Source organism: Bidens hawaiensis, unplaced genomic scaffold (assembly GCF_021521415.1).
Source record: "Bidens hawaiensis isolate Kalapana, Puna unplaced genomic scaffold, B.hawaiensis_p1.1 tig00041249_1, whole genome shotgun sequence".
NCBI lineage: Eukaryota > Viridiplantae > Streptophyta > Magnoliopsida > Asterales > Asteraceae > Bidens > Bidens hawaiensis.
The window spans coordinates 12393-35524 of NW_027497308.1; the positions used below are offsets into that span (position 1 = coordinate 12393).

General features: G+C 38.8%; 1 pseudogene across 1 annotated transcript; it reads right to left on the reverse strand.

Moving 5' to 3' along the window:
• Window positions 1–1176: 1176 nt before the first annotated feature.
• On the reverse strand, window positions 1177–5275 carry LOC143592806 (NAC domain containing protein 52-like; annotated as a pseudogene). Its single transcript, XR_013145991.1, has 4 exons — window positions 5184–5275; window positions 2715–3084; window positions 2444–2629; window positions 1177–1914 (listed from the first exon to the last, which is right to left on the reverse strand). The product of XR_013145991.1 is annotated as an NAC domain containing protein 52-like (transcript).
• Window positions 5276–23132: the final 17857 nt, after the last annotated feature.

Below are 23132 nucleotides of genomic sequence, written 5' to 3' on the forward strand. Positions count from 1 at the left end.
GTTGACTAACAGATAGTGGTGCACGAGTTAGTTAACCGGTTATTTACACACTGCCGAAACTATGAAAACTGGTTATATTATTACCCGTACCGGTTAACCGGCATGTAAAAACCCGTAACCTAAGGTATTCTACATGGGTACCCAAATCATCCTTACGTGATCGATTGGATTGAAATTTCGCCACAAGTTTGTATTCTTTTCATATCCAAATACAAAATTGAGGTTTTAGTTATTAATTATCTTGAATTGTTGGACTTGAATTGTTGACCATTTCCACCACTGTTGCACAAACTTGCGTTTTTAAGACTTGCGACAACGACATAAGTACACCATGTAATCTGAATAGTCTAATCCGGCTCTAATACTACTTGTCAGGTACTTGTTTCAATGAGCATTGTGTAGTGTCCTTGTCTCGAAAAGGATAAGGGCAAGCTTTCATTCACGTCTGATTGAGTTCTAGTGGTTTTGTCATATTTTACGCTCTTTAAATCCTGAGCATTGTGGTGCAACAATTGAGTACACACTCATGATACATGCTACACTGTTGACGCTATATCACTTCAATACATGCATCTTAGTGACAAGGAACTTATGTGTAAAACCAATAACATATCCCACATTTATTAATGGTCGACCTTAATACCACCAACTGATTATGGGCATGTTGGACGTGGGTGGGAGCTAGGTGTGCTTGGATGCGAGCAATCCTATGATGGATGATCTCATGGGAGGCCTTCACTTCTGTAATAAAAAACAAAAGTGATCGGATGTGTCAGATAGCATCGGTCACTTGCATGCCACTCGAGATGGTAGGAAAAACATCAACGATGAGTCCCTGAGGGTGTTTACAACACCTTATGTATATCCATAAAGGAGTGATTGTCACACTTTAAACAACTCCCAAGCTAGTAATGAACAAGGTAAATGTCGTCTCATAAGTGATGCATAAGTTTTAACTATTGCGAAAACTTTTTAAAATGCATTGAATGTGGACGAAAGAAGAACTCCACACTTATATATGATTGGTAAAAGTAATTCAATAAACTACTCGAAGAGACAAAACAATCTGTTGCAATTTCAACACCTTTAGCTTTAGCTAAAGTGCTAAACACAATAATGTAAAATCTTTAAAATCTCAGTTGTGAACCTTAAGTCAAAAAGTTGCATTATCATTATTTCTTCTTTTCTACGAGTATTCGAAGTATAAATACACGAAGTAAGCGACGAGCCAAACGTTTAAAACACGAGTCTGCTAGAAACCATTGCCGATTAACATGTTACAAGCGTCACAAATGATACCATACAACAGAGTCCCAGCAGCAACATTCCTACTCCAAAAGGTCCAAAACGTTAAGAGTTCAAAATAAAAGCCGAACACTACATAACAACCCATTAACCAGTCTCAACACAGCTTTATTCGCCTAGACACGACACCAAACTACACATTACATAGAACCCGCACCCCTACCCTAACTAACCTACCCACCGGTCCTTAACCCACCATTCTCCTTGGTCAAATCCTCAATCCGAGACTGAAGAATATCGATCATCGCCTGGGCCCGCATCACTTCAATCTTCAGCGTCTCCTTCTCCATTGATACGTTAAGAATCTCATTCTCCAAGTTACTTATGAACTTCAAGTATCCCGAGGGTTGCAGCATCAAAAGACGGGAGTGAGGTTGGTTGGTGACATTCTTTGGCTTCAATCGACTCAAGTAATGGGAACTCAAGTAGCGCTCGTCTTGGATCTTGGCTCGTGGTGGTTGAGTCTTCTGAACCGTTTGCGTTGCTGGAGTTCGGGTCACTTGGCTTTGATCGCTTGTTGTGGAATAAAGAGAAGGTTTCCAGCTCCGGTTCACTGTTTAGAGGTGGGTCTTCAGAGCGTTCACGCTTGCAAACAAACGGAATGGCTTCCTGTCATATCAATGAGTTATGTAAGTCATGGTGGTCCAACCGAACCTAATAAGCGTAGTTCAACTTGGTTTGTGTTTCCAGCCATAACCGGACCCAATAAATGTAATACCCCAAAAAGTTTTCAGGCCTATATTCATTATTTCGAGACGTTTGTCGACCCAATGTTTTAGGCCCAGATTTTTTATTTTGAGTCATTTTTCCGGTCCAGAATTTTCAAGCCCAAATGATAAAACCAAAAACAAAAAAACCAAAACCGAACCCATTGTGAACCCCAAAAACCTAAAAATCAGAAACTGAACACATTGTAAAAACAAGAACCGAGAAGACCAAAACCACATGTTTCGGAAAAACCAATATTTCAGTGTTTAGTTTAGGTTTGAGCTCAAAAACGACTCATACTTCGACCCAAACCCATTTTGTTCAGACCCCGTTTTAACCGAACCGAGCCACCCGTTTAGCCAAACTTAATCACAGCTACAAAAAAAAGCCCAACTTCTTGATATCAAACGTATAAAAAGATAATAAATACCTGCACACTATCATTCCCTTCGGCCCGAGTCTCATCACCATTGGTCAAATCATCATCACCTTCACCACCAGGAACCATAAGTGCTGCATCATCGGTCCATTCCTCCTCAAGAAACGGTGCATAACGGTCCCCATTCGGTGGGCCCAACCCGCTCTTTTGGAAAATCCTGCAGAGCACAAATGAATCCTTTTCCCCACCACCCAACAACCAACCCAATCAGTTAAACATCCCAAAACAAACCCGTTTCAAAACAATAAAGAACGACACAAACCTGCGTAACGCGAATCAATTCATTATCCAAAAGCCGATACTCATGCATGACCCAATTGGTCCGTTTACCATCCGGGGCCCGCCCACTATGGAACACGAGGGTTTTCTTCATCCCGATTGTCTCTGACTTGTGACGCACGCATCGGTCCTTTCCGGTTGCTTTCCAGTAGCCTTGACCGGTGGCTCGGTTCAACCGTGAACCGTTCCCATATTTCCTATCTACCGGGCTAAAAAAGTACCATTCTTGGTCTCTTGTCTTCAATGATGAAAAGTCTAAAACACCCACAAAAATTAAATAACTTTTAGCTTCATCAAAGATTCTAAATATGTAAAAAATGTAAATTTCCCATAAATCTAGCACAAACCCTAAACTACAGACAATTTGGGGAAATTTATGTGAAATAAGTGTAAATTAAAGATCAAGTTTGCATTTTTTCCCCAATCATTTCACATCAATTTACGAAAAATAAAAACTTGTTCTTGAAGCAATTGCAAAAAAGTTTGAATTTTTAAGTCACCTAATAAAAAGTTTGCTTCAAAAATGATGAAACATCACTTACATTGACTACAAAAACATGTTCAAATTGCTTTTACTTTTTTCCCTTCATTTCACATCAATATGCCAAAATTAAAAACTTATTCTTAAAGCAACTGCAAAAAAGATTGAATCTTAAAGTAACCTACCAAAAAAATTATGCAAAATTAAATAAACACCACTGAAATTGACTTCAAAAACATGTTCTAATTGCTTAACAGTAAGTTTATATGAACAAAATCAAAACAAATTAGAAAAAAAATTTGAAAATGAAAAACATGAAATTAAGTTAAAACTTCCAAAAACCCTAGAAAAACTGAAATTTTGGGGAAATTTATATAAAAAATATGTTCAATAAGTGCATTTACAGGTCAAGTTTGCATTTTCTTTCCCTTCATTTCATATCAATTTACCAAAACTAAAAACTTGTTCTTAAAGCAACTGAGGAAAAGATTGAATCTTTAAGTGACCTAACATAAATTTTAGGTAAAAATTAATAAACATCACTAAAATTGACCACAAAAGCATCTTTTAATCGTAAATCAATCCAATAATGCAACCAATATCAAACAAAAAAATAGAAATGAAGAGTATGAAATTAACATAAAACTAAAATAAATTAAGATTAAATTAACGAAACCATAATTACCAAAAAGAAAAAAATTGGGAAAATTTATATTAACATAAAACTAAAATAAATTAAGATTAAATTAACAAAACCCTAATTACCAAAAAGAAAAAAATTGGGAAAATTTATGTCTCCATGTTCAAGAAGTGTAAATTACAGGTCAAGTTTGCATTTTTTCCCCTTCATTTCATAGTTCATATCAATTCACCAAAATCAAAAACTTGTTCTTAAAGCAACTGCAAAAAAGATTCAATTTTTAAACACACTAATAAAAATTTTCCTTCAAAAATAACAAACACCACTGAAATAAACCACAAAAACGTCTTCAAATTGCTTAACAATCAAATAACATGAACAAAATTGAAGAAAAAACAAAAATGAAAAGCAAAAAAAAAATAAGTGTAAATTTCCCATAAATCTACCACAAACCCCAAAGAAAACTCAAAAATTGGGTAAAATTATGCTCAATAAGTGTAATTACAGATCAAGTTTGCATTTTTTCCCATTCATTTCACATCAATTCACCAAAATTAAAAACTTGTTCTTAAAACAACTCCAAAAAAATATTCAATTTTTAAGCACCCTAAATGATGAAAATTAATGAAAATGAATACAAAAACATGTTCCAATTGCTTAACAATCAGATAATATGAACAAAACTACAAAAAAATGAAAAAAAACACAAAATTAAGTGAAAATTTCCCATAAATCTACCACAAACCCTAATAAACTAAAAATTTGGGGGAAACTTAAATTAAAAATAATGCTCAAAAAGTGTAATTTACAGGTCAAGTTTGCTTTTTCCCCCCTTCATTTCATAGTTCATATCAATTCACCAAAATTAAAAACTTGTTCTTAAAGCAACTGCATAAAAAGATTCAATTTTTAAGCACCCAAACAAAAATTAACAAAAACATCTTCAAATCACTTCACAATCAAAACCAAACACAAATCCAACAAAACCCCAGAAATGAAACCCACAAAATGTTTTTATGTGGGTAAAAGATTTTCTTTAGTGTTTTTATGGTTGGTATCAGTTTCATTAATTCGTCAGATCTTGCTTTTACTCAAGTTAACTACTCCATTATCGTGTAACAAAGAATCCATTATCTCGATGATTTCCTCCTCCCTATCACAGGCATTCCGTTAAATAATTATGTTACCCTTCTTTGTATCGAATATGAAAGAGGATAGACAAGAAATCAACGGCAGAGCTAAAAATGTATTAACATGTTTATTTTCCCAAAATATTATTCTCTTCAAACTGACGAGCGCATAATAAACAAGCCACTTACATCTACTCTTACAACCCATTCACGTCGATGTCTCTTCCAACAACCCACCCCACGATTGTGGTTGCTCTCGTCTTTCGACAACCTTCATCATTGAATTCATTCATTGTTAATACCATCTCTACTGATCACCATTTTGTTTGATAACATGTTTCTAGTTCAAAGGATTTTATTTGATGATTATTCTGTTTGGTTCTTCAGAGGGTTTCATCTGTTAGGTATCTAATTATGTGTGGTGGTATTTGTGACGATACTATGCCAGAAAATGTTATTACTAAAAGCGAAATATAAGCAAACCATGGGAATTAAACCATCATATGTTTCTCTTCTCATCCAAAGTCATTGCGCCCAAAACGAATTTATGATATTCGAGGTTCGGTTCTTCTCATGGACCCGACATTTCTGGTGTCCACGACCATGCGTAATTTATATAGGGTGTTACAATATGTAACCTTGTGTTATAACAAGGGCCACGCAATTGTGTTCAATAAATAAGCATGCGTTATCAAATTTTGTGTATACTATTTTATGCTGGAGTACGGAGTGCCCTTCGAGGACTTTCATTCAAGATGGTTTTTTCATTGATATCTCTGCAAAATCTTCTTCTTTTCTTTACCTTATTTCCTCCCGCTTGGGCTCTCCACACCGAACCTCCCCAAATTCTTTGTGCTATTTTGTTGACATGGCAAGCATGTCGATTCTTCATCCGAATGGCATTCCATCCACCCATAAAAAAGGTCATGTACATGTCTTTGGGTCGAATATGTTATATACTTGGCTACATGGTTAATGCATGTGAAGAGTCGACCAAACGTTTCTCGAGGCCTAAAGTGAACACTGAAATTGAGGCCTATTTTCAGAGCCCTTAAAATTCGGAGGCGAATAAAGGGCTCTGAAAATAAGCTAGAGACGGCCTCATGCTCATGTTTGATTATATACTCTTAGGTAAATTACTGTGCGCTGAAATAAAAAACAAATAAGTCTTAAAAATGATCGAATTGAAAACTTTATAATTCGTATCTTGTATTAGGTTATTAGCATAGTGAGCTCCTTTTTAGTTGCCCTTTGATTTCAACTTACGCGTCCTATACTTATTGTTGGCAACTATTTTCTACATGGGAACTCTATTATATGTTTAGGGATGGCAATGGGTCGGGTTTAGGTATTCCCAAACCCATACCCGGTTATGAAAGTTCATCCCAAACCCGTCGGGTTTTAATCGGGTAATTACTAGTCGGGTTTCGGGTTTTCCCATCGGGTTTCGGTTTCTTATCGGATTTTAATAAAATACCCGTCGGGTATACCCGACTCAAAACTCGCTAGGTTTCTACCGGGTTTTGACAAAATATAACTAATTGATTACAAATATGGTTACTATAAAGATAAAATGTCACAAATAATTGACATAAACAAGTGTAGACAAATAATATATTTGGAATATAGTATATATATAATATAATAAGCTATATCGGGTACATCGGGTATATAATCGGGTAAATGGGTTTATGTTATCGGGTAATCGGGTTGGGTAGTCAGGTATATTAGAAATCCCAAACCCGTCCCAAACCCGCGAAAAATTTCAAAACTAATCCCAAACCCTAATGGTTCGGGTATTACCCGTCCCATTTAAGTCAAGTTTCGGGTTTTCCCATCGGGTTCGGGTTTCATTTCCATCCCTATAAATGTTTGGTTTTAAGATTTTTAAATCATCGAAATAACATTGTTAAAATAATTTTTAAAACAATAAACTTTTTAAAATGTGACAATCACAAATTAAAGAGTGAATTTTTCAACAACTTATCTCAAAAGGGAATACTATAATAATAACTAAGGCAAGGTGTAGTGTGCGACAAGTTGGCGACATGGGCGAGAACTCGCTGCCCCCTAGAAAAAGGGGTAATTTGTGTGTATGGGGGAGTGTATTTGGGCTACAACACTGCCCCTGGGCAACATACCGCCCCCTTGGCCATGCATCAAAAATATCCCCCATTTTGTAGCCTCTCCACTACACATAGTCTAAGAAAACAAATATTTCTAGAACGTGTCGCAACAAAAGAAGTTGTTACACATACAAGATTTTCTTTTTAGTTTAGTTTGAAAAAGGGTTATGAGAAAGTGAGAGATTGAAGATTTGCAAAACGTAAAATGCTTTAAATCAAAGTTGGTTTCTTTGTTGAATTTATTCATGAGACATGATTTCCAAACTAGAGAATTGCATTCAACGTAAGCATAGGGCTGGTATATCGTGTATACTCACCCGTACACGATAAGACACGAACATGAAATGTGTATACCTGTACACGACACGACAATTTACCGTGTACATGTATCCCAAACACGAACACGAACATGTTACTACATGGTATGCACGATAATACACGATAAGAGCTGGTTAGAAACACATATTTGACAACCTGTTTAGTGAAAAAAAAATCAGAAAGGGAATATTCGTGAGTGGTGACGGTTGAGAAACAAAGAGTGAGAATGTTTTAGGAATTTAGAGTTTAGGATATATATATATATATATATATATATATATAAATCTAACCATGTACTTAACATGTAAACATGTATTTTTACCTATTTAGACATGAAAATTAATAGATAAATTCATGTATACCTGTTTAGTACACGAAACCTGTGTAGACCTTACCTGTCACACCCCCATCTATGGCCTAGGCGTGTGACACATAGTTGGTACCGTTTTTGTAAATAAATCAGAGTTACGGTTTATGATGATCGGGTATTTTGTATATATATTAGTGTATTAATAATGTAGTTTTGTTGAGTATATTGTTAGAACTTTGGTACTTCATAGGTGCTTTTATATTTCAGGTAATTGATCGTTAAATATGCTAAATTGGAGACTTGTACGAGCATGGAATGATATCTCAGGAAGACCGTAGCATGATTTGATGTCTTGGGAAGTGTTACAAGGATTCAGGAAGAGTATGGACGAGAAATCATAAGCTGATGCTAAAACTGAACAAGATGGGTTGAGAAAACGCAACCAAGAATTAAAACGGGCATATCCTAGGCTAGAAAATGAGTTACGGGAGCCATAATATATGAATTTTGGGTTTCTCGACGAATTCAAATATGAGGTTTTCTTAGGTCGCGATACGCGATGGCATGAGGTTATGGCCATCGCGTATCGCTATGGACATAAAAAACGGGAAAAATCAGGTTTTGACCTATATCTTCTATTTGACGAACCCTAATCAATTATTACGACTTCCAGCAGCTGTAAGGTGATTTTGGGTGAATTTCAGGGCTACCAATCATCTCTTGATCAATCCTAATGGAACTCCTCATCATAATTGAAGATCTATCAATGACGATGCTCGGCTAGTCTTCTCCCAATCATACCCGGGATGTAAAGTTTGTATTATTTTCAGTTTTCTCATGTACTAAGAGCGAATACTTTGTAACTGTTGATGATTAATCTATGAGTATTGATGTTTAGTATTGCTGTGCATTCAGTCGGTTTAGGTTTACGTTGATCAAAACGATTAGTTTGTCGGTTGCTATAATAATTGCTCATAGGACTGTTTTGACTAGTTGAATTCAATGAAGCATGCAATTGCCCTTAGTTGAGTCACACTGGTAGGGATTGTTTGATAACCAGTGTCGTGTGTTAGCGATTGTTGGTGCCTAAGGTTTAGCTCGTTAGTCAGTCTGTGTTAATCAATGATAGTTAATCTGTTCGATTGCATGAGATTACTGTTTGTATGCATATACTTGAACCCCGGGTGTGATTTGCTTTGTTAATTGCTTGAAACTCGTTTATTTGTTTACTTACGTAATTCCATAAATTCACTTTATTCGCTTGTGTGATCAGCACTAAAAACCAGTTACTTCATAATATCAAATCTGTACACGAATCACATTGACCACATATACTCCTGGTGGATACGATACCTTACTTATCCTATCTAGGTAGTTTAATTAGGTTTTTGATTGACTCAAACGACGGTCATCAGTTTATTAGTGGATATTTAGCATGGATATAATATATATATATATATATATATATATATATATTTCATGTTATAGTGTCCTATTTAGATGGTGTAATTTATTTTAAAGTCTTTTCACACTTCTCACAAAACAATTGTTTTTTATTTGAACCCTTATATATATACATATATATATATTCAAAACACGGAATTATAAAAATACCTGTTAAGGTTTACAAAAGATTTCGTGTTCATTAAACCACCATTTACACATATTTATCAAAAAGACTTATCTGAGCCATCAGATCGTCTAATGGCTACTTCGTTCCCAAGCACCTATCTTCATTATCTGTAAAACAATTTAAAATTACGTCAGCAACACATGCTGGTGAATAAGCTGACGCAAAATATTTTATTTACTAATTACCCCTTTAGACATAACTTGGGTCTCGACGCATCGTGGCTTAGGAATAATCAAGTTAAAAGCTAAATTACATTATAAACTTAAGCTCAGCTCGAAACCGCTCAGCAAACACCGCAGCGTTTGAGATTACTGTCACACCCTCAAAATCCACTAACGGAGTTTTACCGTCAGAGGGTGTGAACTGGCAGGATCGGAATCATTAGTTATAACCAAACCAAAGAAAAACGTTTAAATGAAAGTAAGTGCGGAAGCGTAAAACCTTAATTCAAAAGTTGCGTCACGCAGGACGACTTAAAACCAAATGTAACTGTTAAAATTAAGTTTGCAGAATAAAAGTGTTTTCATTAATGCGTGCTCCTAAACCGCGCGCCCGCCTCGGCTACCTGAGAATAACATACTAAAAGTGTCAACACAAGGTTGGTGAGTTCACAAGTAAAATAAGATAAATCGTTTAGCGTTTTGCGTAACCTCGTTACGACGTTTAAATGTTGCGTAACCCCGTTACGACGTTTAAATGTTGCGTAACCCCGTTACGACGTTTGAGTGTGTAACCACGTTACAGCGTTTGAGTGTGTAACCACGTTACAGCGTTTAAGTGTGTAACCACGTTACAGCGTTTAAGTGTGTAACCACGTTACAGCGTTTAAGTGTTTTGCATTACCAGATAGTGTTATGTCAAATCATATATCGATAGGTAGCTAATCTATACAACAAGTATCGCTAAGTGGTTCGCGACCGAAGCTGACTGTTTATCAAATGCCCGTCACCAGGTCCTCCAGACCATGGTAAGTGTTAGCCAAAATTTACACCCACTCAACCTCCAGTTGAGCTTAGCGTCGGGTGGGGTTTGTCAAACCCAGTAGTACTACCCAAAAGTGACTCGCTATTCCAAATATTAACCGGTCCGATGTGTGGGACTTCAAATGTTACGTATGCCGCTTAGCCTTTACAAGTGATATATAATTTATAACAAAATCTTTCATATGCGTTTATCTCAGAAAATATGTTTATCGGAGTATGTTATCTCCCCCAAGTGAAAAACGTTTGAAAACAGTTTAAGAGTGGGGTAAGTGAACTCACTGTTTGCGAAGAATATCCGATCTAGATCACCGAGTGATGCGCGTCGTAGAAAACTCTCTAGCGTTCTAAAATAACAAAGAGATTTTCTAAGTATCGGAATGTTTAACGAGTCTCTAGACTCGGCACATAATACCTATGCACGTAACATGTTTCGTGTTTCGTTTGTGAATCGTGTGTGACTTAAACAAGTAAAATTGTGATACGATACATGAGTGAGCAATTACTTTCGTGTCACGTATTAATAACATACTTATTAGCAATTATTCCCGTAGGGGCATTTTGGTCAACAAACAAAGACTAACTAACCATTATTCCCCATAAGGGCAATTTGGTCAATTCATGGCAATCAACTAGCAACTATTCCCCGCAAGGGTATTTTGGTCAAAATACAACAATTATATAAAAACTATCATATTTCATGCACTCCTATACAACTCAGCAGCTAGTTTCGTTATGACAGAATTTCTACTTGAAAGATTGCACTAGTTTACCGATTATAACGTCTCAATTAATTCACCAAAAATTACCACAGGAGCATACATATCTTAGGTTTCCAGAACATCTTTTATCTTATTTTTATTCCATATAGATTGTTCATAATGATCAAAACATTACAGCTAACTTATATCAGTCAGATTCATGCACATCAGAATGTTATTTACCATTCCCGTTAAACGAAAAATCCAATAAATGCAAGACCACTTGGGTTTGGTTCCTAACTCAGTGAGTCAACCTCCAGAAGTGGAACCAACCCAATTGGTCTCGTAGTTCATGAGATATAACATTTACAACATAACCTAACAGCAGGTCTAACAGCTCAGCTTTGCATCACGTTTTTGTAAAATCATAAAAGTATACTTCCACTTATCCAAAAATTACGAATTTATACTTCATAGAAACTAGACTCAACCTAGTTTACTGCAGTACCCACAATCTCAATCAATTTTCACGTTTACACTTCGTTACAGTCAATTAAACATCGTATATACGTTCTGTCCAGAATCTGTTCACATCAAAACTCATCATAATAACAATCTATGAACTATCATGCATCCATATAACCCTCTAGACACTATAACTACTATCCATGCATATCAATTACACCATACATACAAGATTAGGGTTTTATTTGAACTCACAATCAAGGACACAACAATTAACATGCAATACTATCAAACTAGTTATCAATTCATTATCCAAATAACAACAATCATATTAATCATATGCATGAACAAAATCGGCCAGCTAGGGTTTGTTATTAACCCAACAAACATCAAATTCAATCAACAAGGATGTGAAGGATGATCAAATATACCTTCCTAGCACTTTGTTCTTCAATCAAAGGCTTGAATTGATGGTGTATGTGTGTGTGTTTGTGGACGGCAGCCAAGAGAGAACAAGGGAGGGGCCGATCGGGTCTTGTGGGTTTAGAAAATAGATTAGGGTTTGTAGTTAAGGTTATATTTATAGATATACAAGTTACACTCTAGTCCCTAAACTTCCAAATGTTACATCTCTAGCCTAATTAGTTGGTTCTTGTTTCTTGTTTAACATTCCACATAACAATCAAGTAACACACATATATCTAACACATAATAATCACATAATTAGTGTTTTGACGTTTGTCTTTTATTTATCAATCGTTCGCGTCAACTCGTTTGCGTTTCGGTGCAAATCCCGAAAGACTACACATGTAGTAAGTGTTAAGCGTCATTTAAACCCTAGTTTAAATGTAATGAAGTATGCGTTATAGATTCAACGATCTTAAAGTTTGAATTAACGGAGTTGAGTTAACGGGGTTAACCTGAAATTGACGATTGTCACATCATTCCCATGTTAAAGAATTTTCGTCCCGAAAATTTGAGTTAAGTCGTGATGAGAGCCTGAAAAAGTAAGAAAAAAATTTTCAGTTTGTCATATCATCCCCTAGTAGAAAGAAATTTCGTCCCGAAATTTAGTTCATACCTCCGGTGATGTTTGACGGTTTGCCGGGTTTCGCGGTTTTCGGTGTTTGGTTAGCCCTTCAAAAAGGTGAGGATACTTTTTCATCATGTGATCCTCGCGTTCCCACGTGAACTCCGGTCCACGTCTCGAGTTCCAACGAACCTTAACGATTGGAATTTTGCTGCGTTTGAGCGTTTTGGTTTCCCAATCCAAAACCTCGACTGGTTCCTCAATGAACCGTAACTGTTCATCAACTTGTAGTTCCTCCAACGGGACTACTTGGGTTTCATCAGATAGGCATTTCTTCAAATTTGATACGTGGAATACATCGTGTACGCCACTGAGTTCTGTTGGTAGGTCCAGTCGGTACGCCACCGGACCAATGCGCTCAGTTATCCGGTACGGACCAACATATCGTGGGTTGAGTTTGTTTCGCTTACCAAAACGAACCACACCTTTCCAAGGTGAGACTTTGAGTAACACCCGATCGTTCACTTGAAATTCGAGAGGTTTTCGGCGTTTGTCGGCGTAACTCTTTTGGCGATCTCGTGCTGCTGCCATGCGATTTCGGATTTGAACAATCTTTTCCGAGGTTTCGAGTACCAGTTCCGGACCAGTGATTTGGCTATCACCCACCTCTGCCCAGCAGAGTGGTGATCAACACTTCCGTCCGTACAGCGCTTCAAACGGCGCTGCCTTAATACTTGCGTGGTAGCTGTTATTATACGAAAACTCTACCAAGGGTAAGTGGGGTTCCCAACTTTTTCCGAAATCTAAAACGCATGCACGCAACATATCCTCCAGGGTCTGAATAGTCCGTTCACTTTGCCCATCCGTTTGAGGATGGTATGCTGTACTCATATCGAGACGGGTGCCCAGTGCGCTTTGCAGCGACTTCCAAAAGTGCGAGGTGAAACGAGAATCTCGATCGGAAATGATCGAGACAGGCACTCCGTGTCTAGACACCACTTCTTTCATGTATACTCGAGTCAGTCGTTCCATTTTGTCTGTTTCTTTAATCGCTAGGAAGTGTGCCGATTTAGTCAACCGGTCAACGATCACCCAGATGGTATCGCATCCCGTCGGTGTTTTAGGCAAACCCGTAATAAAGTCCACTGAGATGTGTTCCCATTTCCACATTTGGAGTTCCGGTTGTTGCAGTAGACCAGATGGTTTCTGGTATTCTATCTTGACTCTGGCACAAGTCAAGCATTTGCTCACGTAGGTGGCAATGTCGGCTTTCATGTTCGGCCACCAGTAAAGTTCCTTTAAATCATGATACATTTTATCTGATCCAGGGTGGATAGAATATCGGGACTTGTGAGCTTCGTCCATCACTAGAGTTCTCAATTCTCCGTATCGTGGAACCCAAATCCGGTTCTCAAAATATCGGACCCCGTCCGATCTGGTTTCAAGTTGCTTGCTCATGCCCCGCATGAGTTCCGATGGAAGATTATCATCTTTCAACGCTTCCAGTTGCGCATCGCGAATCTGATCGGGTAAGCTGGCATGAATCGTGAGTTGCAATGCTCTCACCCGTCTGGGTTTATCCGTTTCTTTTCTGCTGAGGGTGTCGGCCACCACATTGGCCTTGCCAGGGTGGTACTTGATGGCACAATCATAATCTTTAAGCAGCTCGACCCAACGACGCTGTCGCATGTTCAGCTCCTTCTGATCGTAGATATGTTGGAGACTCTTGTGGTCGGTGTAAATGGTAAACTTGGTACCGTACAAGTAATGCCTCCATATCTTAAGAGCAAACACTACAGCTCCGAGTTCCAAATCGTGGGTCGTGTAGTTCTTCTCGTGAACCCGTAGTTGTCTAGAGGCGTAGGCTATAACCTTCTCGAGTTGCATCAGCACACAACCGAGACCTTGTATAGATGCGTCACAGTGTACCTCAAAATTTTCCGTTCCCTCGGGGAGGGCTAAAATAGGGGCGCTACAAAGCTTGGTTTTCAACAGTTGAAAAGCGGATTCTTGCGCGTCACCCCAGTTGTACTTAGTGCCCTTGTGAGTCAAAGCGGTGAGGGGTTGAGCAATCTTTGAAAATCCTTCGATGAAACGCCGATAGTAGCCGGCCAGTCCTAGGAATTGTCGCACCTCAGTCGGAGCCTTAGGTGCTTCCCAGTTTTTGATGGCCTCTACCTTACCGGGATCGACATGGATACCATTCTCGTTGATCACATGTCCTAAAAAGTGAACCTCGCGAAGCCAAAATTCACATTTCGAGAGTTTAGCATACAGTTGTTCCTTCTTCAGTAGTTCCAGAATTATCCTTAAGTGCTCTTCGTGGTCAGTCTCGTTCTTGGAGTAGACGAGAATATCATCAATGAAAACAATCACAAACTTGTCGAGGTACGCCTTGCATACTCGATTCATGAGATCCATAAATACGGCTGGTGCGTTGGTTAGGCCAAAAGGCATAACCGAAAATTCGTAGTGACCATACCGTGTTCTGAAAGCCGTTTTTGAAATATCTTCTTCGCGCACTCTCAGCTGGTGATAACCGGATCGTAGATCGATCTTCGAGTAGTAACTCGATCCCTGAAGCTGGTCAAACAAATCATCAATTCGGGGTAAAGGATAACGGTTCTTGACCGTCATCTTGTTCAACTCCCGGTAGTCGATGCACATTCGGAAAGTCCCGTCTTTCTTTCGGACAAACAAGACAGGGGCTCCCCATGGCGATGAGCTAGGTCGGATAAAACCTTTATCCAACAAATCTTGCAACTGGGTGGACAACTCCTGAAGTTCCGCCGGTGCGAGCCGATACGGGGCTCGTGCTATGGGTGCTGCACCGGGTGTCAACTCGATCTGAAATTCGACTTGACGAATAGGAGGGAGTCCAGGTAAATCCTCCGGGAAAACTTCCGGGAAGTCTCGCACAACCGGTATGTCTTCAATTCGTTTCTCCTCCGCGGGTTTCTCAACAATCTGCGCCAAAATTGCCGGATGACCCTTTCGTAAATACTTCTGTGCCTTCATAAGGGTAATGACGCTGGTGGTCATGCCGCTTCTCTCGCCTCGGACCGAAATGATCTCGCCAGAAGGGGTGGTAATATGGACTATCTTACCATGGCATATAATCTCCGCTCGGTTCTCGGATAACCAGTCCATGCCGACAACGACATCGAAACTACTAAGCGTAAAAGGAATAAGGTCGATGTCAAAGACATGACCTGACAGTTTCAACTTACATCCCGCAAGTATATGAGTTGTTATTACAGTTTTACCGTTAGCTAATTCAACAGGAAACTTAGCGTCTAACGGGGTTGGAGTAAGGTTTAAAAGTTGGCTAAAGGCCTTTGACACAAAACTCCTATCAGCTCCAGTGTCAAACAAAACAGAAGCAAAACAATCGTTTACAGGGAACTTACCAGACACCACATGCGGATCTCTGCGGGCTTGACCTGATCCAATCACAAACGCTCTTCCTTTGCCATTTCCTCCACCATTACTGCCACTTCCATTGCCCCCATTGTTGTCATTATGTTTCAGCTTGGGGCAATCCTTCCGGAAATGACCTTCCTGTCCACATTCAAAACATCCCTTAGTCGTCATCGGTGGCTTAGGAGCACCCTTCGCCGCAAGGTCTCCTCTACATTCCTTCGCTTGATGACCTATCTTTCCGCATCTTTGACACTTGACACGGTCACATTGACCAACATGATGAAAGTTGCACCTGTTGCACTTTGGATATTTCCCAACATATCCGCTCGAAACCTGCCCGCTACCGTTGTTGTTGTTGTTGTGATTCTGAGTGTTGAAACTCCGAGTAAATTCGGGCTTACGGTAGTGGTGTTGCGGTGGGAGGTTTGAGGATGAAGATCTGGTGTTGTCAAACTTTCTCTTCCCGCTGTTCGGGTTGCTGTTGTTGTTACTGTTGCTGACGTGGTCAATACTCGGGTTGTCACGGGCTTTAACAGTCGAACCCCTCGGTGGTAACGCACCCTGGGTCACAGCCTGATCCGTCAGTTTGTGAGCCAAACGGATCGCTTGTTGGATCGTGGCTGGTCTGGAAGACGTCACCATACCCTGAATCTGTGGTGCTAACCCATCAATGTACATCTCTATTCTCTTGCTCGGCGGATCCACCATCCGCGGACACATCACTGCCAACTCGTGCGAACGAGTAGTGTAGCTTTCAATCTCTGAACCCACCATTTTCAACGACCAAAACTCCGACTCTAACTTCGAAATTTCTTCCCTCGGACAGTACTCCTCTCGCATCATGTTTTTAAACTCCTCCCAGTTCATCGCGTTAGCCAGTTCCAATCCGAGGATCTGGACGTTCGAATTCCACCAAGTGAGGGCGGAATCCTCAAGTGTCCCAGCAGCGAATTTGACTCTACGGGCAGGGGGACAGTTACACATCTCAAAGGCCGACTCGGCCTTCTCAGCCCAACGCAGGAAGCCTATAGCTCCCTCAGTGCCCTTAAACGTACTGGGCTTGCAGTCTAAGTAGTTCTTGAAGGTACATGCTCCATTCGGACCTCCTGTTTGATTTTGAACGTGTGCAGCTAAAGCGGCAGCAACATGGTCATTCAGCAGGGTTTGGAGTTCAGCTGCAGTCATGCTGATGTTACCACGTCCTCGTCCAGCGTTTCTTCCGGCCATTTCCTAGAATCACAGTATAAAATGTTAAACATGAATTTTTCTTTCATATACAACACACCATACATGTAATCAAAAAAAAAAAAAAAAAATAGGTAAGAAAGAAAAATAAGAAACAACATCACATCACAACCACATTTTAGTCTAAATAAAAATTCATGATTAAAACCATTGTATTCGCTACAAAGTATTTCCAATCAATCCTTAAAATCATAGAAAAATAATAGTTAGGATGGAGACAACCCCTCCATCTAAGTATCATCATCACTAGATGTCGTCATCCGAGGACACTTCTGAATGTGCCTCCTCCTCAGCCGGTTCTTCCTCCGGTTCTTCTTCGGGTTCCTCCTCGGGATCCTCCTCAGGCTCCTCTTCGGGATCTTCTTCAGGTTCTACTTTAGGCTCTGCCTCGGGCTCGGCCTCAGGCTCTGCCTCAGGTTCTGCTGCGTTCTGAGCAAGTTGCATTTGTAGGATATCGCAACGTTCTAACGCTATCTCAGTTCGGGTCCTTGCTTCTTGGAGTTGCTCTTTCAACTCTATCATTTCGGCTTGCATCTTCATCATAACCTTCATCTGTTGATCACTAGCCCCTTGCATATCTTTCATTGCCGCCGCCATGCGGGCAATCTCCTCCTTAGTCTCGGTTTCGTCTTTTAATAATCTGGAAACGTTCTCTCTCGTGTAGCGCATGTAACCCACATCACGCTCCAAACAAGAAACGACAGCTGCGAGAACTCGCTCTACAGGTTCGGTTATAGGTGGTAGAGTGTTAGGGTAAGCAGGGTGGTTCGGGTGAGGCAATGGGGGAACTTGTTCACGGTAGACCATACGTCTGATCACGTTGGGGTACCATTCCCAGCTAACGTTGTTGTCATACAAGCCTCCGGATAGGCGGTACCTCTTTGGTGCAGGAGCTTCGAGTTCCGGGACTACACGGGGTGGCGAGGCAGTAGGTAACTGCGGTTCCTTCCCGTGAGCATGCGTCATCGAATCGGATGATGATGAGGGTGGCGTCGACATTCCTACAGGTAAGCCGTGTATATGCGCGCGTATGAGTGAAGGAGGTAAAGAAATAAGATTTCAAGACTACACAAGCCTATGCAGTGCGTATCATTATAACTAATGGGTCGTCGCGGTTATAGTCTAGTATGCATGCAGTTTCTAGTTCGCTATAACCAATGGCTCTGATACCAATCTGTCACACCCTCAAAATCCACTAACGGAGTTTTACCGTCAGAGGGTGTGAACTGGCAGGATCGGAATCATTAGTTATAACCAAACCAAAGAAAAACGTTTAAATGAAAGTAAGTGCGGAAGCGTAAAACCTTAATTCAAAAGTTGCGTCACGCAGGACGACTTAAAACCAAATGTAACTGTTAAAATTAAGTTTGCAGAATAAAAGTGTTTTCATTAATGCATGCTCCTAAACCGCGCGCCCGCCTCGGCTACCTGAGAATAACATACTAAAAGTGTCAACACAAGGTTGGTGAGTTCACAAGTAAAATAAGATAAATCGTTTAGCGTTTTGCGTAACCTCGTTACGACGTTTAAATGTTGCGTAACCCCGTTACGACGTTTAAATGTTGCGTAACCCCGTTACGACGTTTGAGTGTGTAACCACGTTACAGCGTTTGAGTGTGTAACCACGTTACAGCGTTTGAGTGTGTAACCACGTTACAGCGTTTAAGTGTGTAACCACGTTACAGCGTTTAAGTGTTTTGCATTACCAGATAGTGTTATGTCAAATCATATATCGATAGGTAGCTAATCTATACAACAAGTATCGCTAAGTGGTTCGCGACCGAAGCTGACTGTTTATCAAATGCCCGTCATCAGGTCCTCCAGACCATGGTAAGTGTTAGCCAAAATTTACACCCACTCAACCTCCAGTTGAGCTTAGCGTCGGGTGGGGTTTGTCAAACCCAGTAGTACTACCCAAAAGTGACTCGCTATTCCAAATATTAACCGGTCCGATGTGTGGGACTTCAAATGTTACGTATGCCGCTTAGCCTTTACAAGTGATATATAATTTATAACAAAATCTTTCATATGCGTTTATCTCAGAAAATATGTTTATCGGAGTATGTTATCTCCCCCAAGTGAAAAACGTTTGAAAACAGTTTAAGAGTGGGGTAAGTGAACTCACTGTTTGCGAAGAATATCCGATCTAGATCACCGAGTGATGCGCGTCGTAGAAAACTCTCTAGCGTTCTAAAATAACAAAGAGATTTTCTAAGTATCGGAATGTTTAACGAGTCTCTAGACTCGGCACATAATACCTATGCACGTAACATGTTTCGTGTTTCGTTTGTGAATCGTGTGTGACTTAAACAAGTAAAATTGTGATACGATACATGAGTGAGCAATTACTTTCGTGTCACGTATTAATAACATACTTATTAGCAATTATTCCCGTAGGGGCATTTTGGTCAACAAACAAAGACTAACTAACCATTATTCCCCACAAGGGCAATTTGGTCAATTCATGGCAATCAACTAGCAACTATTCCCCGCAAGGGTATTTTGGTCAAAATACAACAATTATATAAAAACTATCATATTTCATGCACTCCTATACAACTCAGCAGCTAGTTTCGTTATGACAGAATTTCTACTTGAAAGATTGCACTAGTTTACCGATTATAACGTCTCAATTAATTCACCAAAAATTACCACAGGAGCATACATATCTTAGGTTTCCAGAACATCTTTTATCTTATTTTTATTCCATATAGATTGTTCATAATGATCAAAACATTACAGCTAACTTATATCAGTCAGATTCATGCACATCAGAATGTTATTTACCATTCCCGTTAAACGAAAAATCCAATAAATGCAAGACCACTTGGGTTTGGTTCCTAACTCAGTGAGTCAACCTCCAGAAGTGGAACCAACCCAATTGGTCTCGTAGTTCATGAGATATAACATTTACAACATAACCTAACAGCAGGTCTAACAGCTCAGCTTTGCATCACGTTTTTGTAAAATCATAAAAGTATACTTCCACTTATCCAAAAATTACGAATTTATACTTCATAGAAACTAGACTCAACCTAGTTTACTGCAGTACCCACAATCTCAATCAATTTTCACGTTTACACTTCGTTACAGTCAATTAAACATCGTATATACGTTCTGTCCAGAATCTGTTCACATCAAAACTCATCATAATAACAATCTATGAACTATCATGCATCCATATAACCCTCTAGACACTATAACTACTATCCATGCATATCAATTACACCATACATACAAGATTAGGGTTTTATTTGAACTCACAATCAAGGACACAACAATTAACATGCAATACTATCAAACTAGTTATCAATTCATTATCCAAATAACAACAATCATATTAATCATATGCATGAACAAAATCGGCCAGCTAGGGTTTGTTATTAACCCAACAAACATCAAATTCAATCAACAAGGATGTGAAGGATGATCAAATATACCTTCCTAGCACTTTGTTCTTCAATCAAAGGCTTGAATTGATGGTGTATGTGTGTGTGTTTGTGGACGGCAGCCAAGAGAGAACAAGGGAGGGGCCGATCGGGTCTTGTGGGTTTAGAAAATAGATTAGGGTTTGTAGTTAAGGTTATATTTATAGATATACAAGTTACACTCTAGTCCCTAAACTTCCAAATGTTACATCTCTAGCCTAATTAGTTGGTTCTTGTTTCTTGTTTAACATTCCACATAACAATCAAGTAACACACATATATCTAACACATAATAATCACATAATTAGTGTTTTGACGTTTGTCTTTTATTTATCAATCGTTCGCGTCAACTCGTTTGCGTTTCGGTGCAAATCCCGAAAGACTACACATGTAGTAAGTGTTAAGCGTCATTTAAACCCTAGTTTAAATGTAATGAAGTATGCGTTATAGATTCAACGATCTTAAAGTTTGAATTAACGGAGTTGAGTTAACGGGGTTAACCTGAAATTGACGATTGTCACAATTACTTAGCTACCATCTGTATACACGTGATTACTCTCTCTCTCTCTCTCGGACATTACTTAGGTCCGGCCCGTCATGAAGGAGACATAACCAAGTGTGACGTGGTGTGCCCACTGTCTAACCACATATGAAAATATCCAGACAAACATACACGACAACCTGAGGTCCAGCGACTACTTTTCTTCATAATGTTTTAGAGATGTGTAATCTCATGTAATCAATTTAATTGATTCGATTAACTAGTTGTAAACGTTTTGGGCGTATTAACCTTTTTGCTTAATCAGCTTCACTTCACTGATTGAGTTCGTTTTTCTTGTTATCTCGGACCTATAGTACGAGTATAACCATTTGTTATTACTAGATCAACGATTTAGCTTAAGAAATTAAGTCTTTTTCGCATAATTTTTACCTCGATTATATTTTCTTTTCGAACCTTTAATTCAAAACATTTTTCTTTATTAAATATGTTCGAACCTTTAGTTCGACTTGTTTACTTTTCTAAACATTACGTTTCTTCTTCTCAAAGAAACGTATACTTTATTTCTTTATTTAATTAAGAAACTTAAATAATATTTTTTATTTAATAACAAAGAATTATTTTATCTCAATATTCTTTATTTATATTTTTCTTTGTTTATACTTTCGAGGTATCGAGTATACCCTCGACTAAGATCTAAGCCCATATTAATAATATTTTATTCGGGCAGAACCACTACCTTGATTGGCTTAATAAACACCTAGACTTTCGGCAACACTTCCGCACATGCACGCTTATCGAGTTGTTCTTGGTCAATTCTTCTTGGCACAAAAAACGAGGCGAAGTTCGGTGGTTTCCAAGTCGTGCACGTACTTCGAGATAGAATGTCGAGTTACTTTTGGGTGGCACGAACTTTGAGGTATCGTCTGTGTTGTGCACGATTTACGAGGTAAAGGTCATCGGGTTGAGGGCATGAAAAACGAGGTAGAGAGAGAAAGTATACTAGAGAGATGTGAAGATGGGATGGTGAAATGAGAGGGCTTGATGCCCTATTTATAGAGCTGATCATCGCGTATCGCGATGGATCTAACGACAAGTTTAATGAATATTATAATCTATTGCAGTACACGATGGACCTTTGATATCGTTGGGTTACTTTTGGGTGGCACGAACTTCGAGGTATCGTCGGTGTTGCGCACGGCTTTATCTCAATTGCGTTAAGTCCTAATTTTTCTCATCCGTCTAAAACTCAATCCATCTAGAATTTCATGTAATGTTGTTCAAATTTACATTATTGACCCCCAAGGATTTCATGTAATGTTGCTCGATTTTAATTATATTATCATCACTAAAATTTTTAGGATTATTTTTCTGAGTTGGGTCAACTCGCTCTTTTTTTTCCAGTTTAATGAATATGCTCGCCTATAACTTGATGGTGAGTAATCACTCCCTTCTTTTACTGTTTTAAAACTATTTGGGGGACTCTATGCGTACCGTATCATATTTTCATATACATATTACTACCTCAGTTGTAAATCTTCAATGTTGTGGGTTGATTAATTGAATGCTTATATTCTACTTGCTTACTTACTCAACTGTTTATTCATTGCATTAGATTGGTCCATTATAATCACATTATAGTATGATCATACAACCGTCTTAGTAGCCATCCATTGTGTTTGTTTAATCATGGCCAGCCGACTCCATTATTTGTATTTAATTGTTTTACGCTGTCTCAGTAGCCATAGTACGTGTTCGTAAGGCATGGTCAAATGACACCATTTATTTGTCTATATATAATTGATGATACTCATGAATTCATGATATTAAATTGCGGTTTTTTCTCATATATTATATTTATTATCAACTAGGGATTACCTGCTCAACTTTATGTTGACAAACCTATGGTATTTTGTACACACATTGCAGGTTATACATGGTTGAAGTGAAGATTTGGAAACTTAGTTTGGACTTTAGGTTATTTAATAAAAA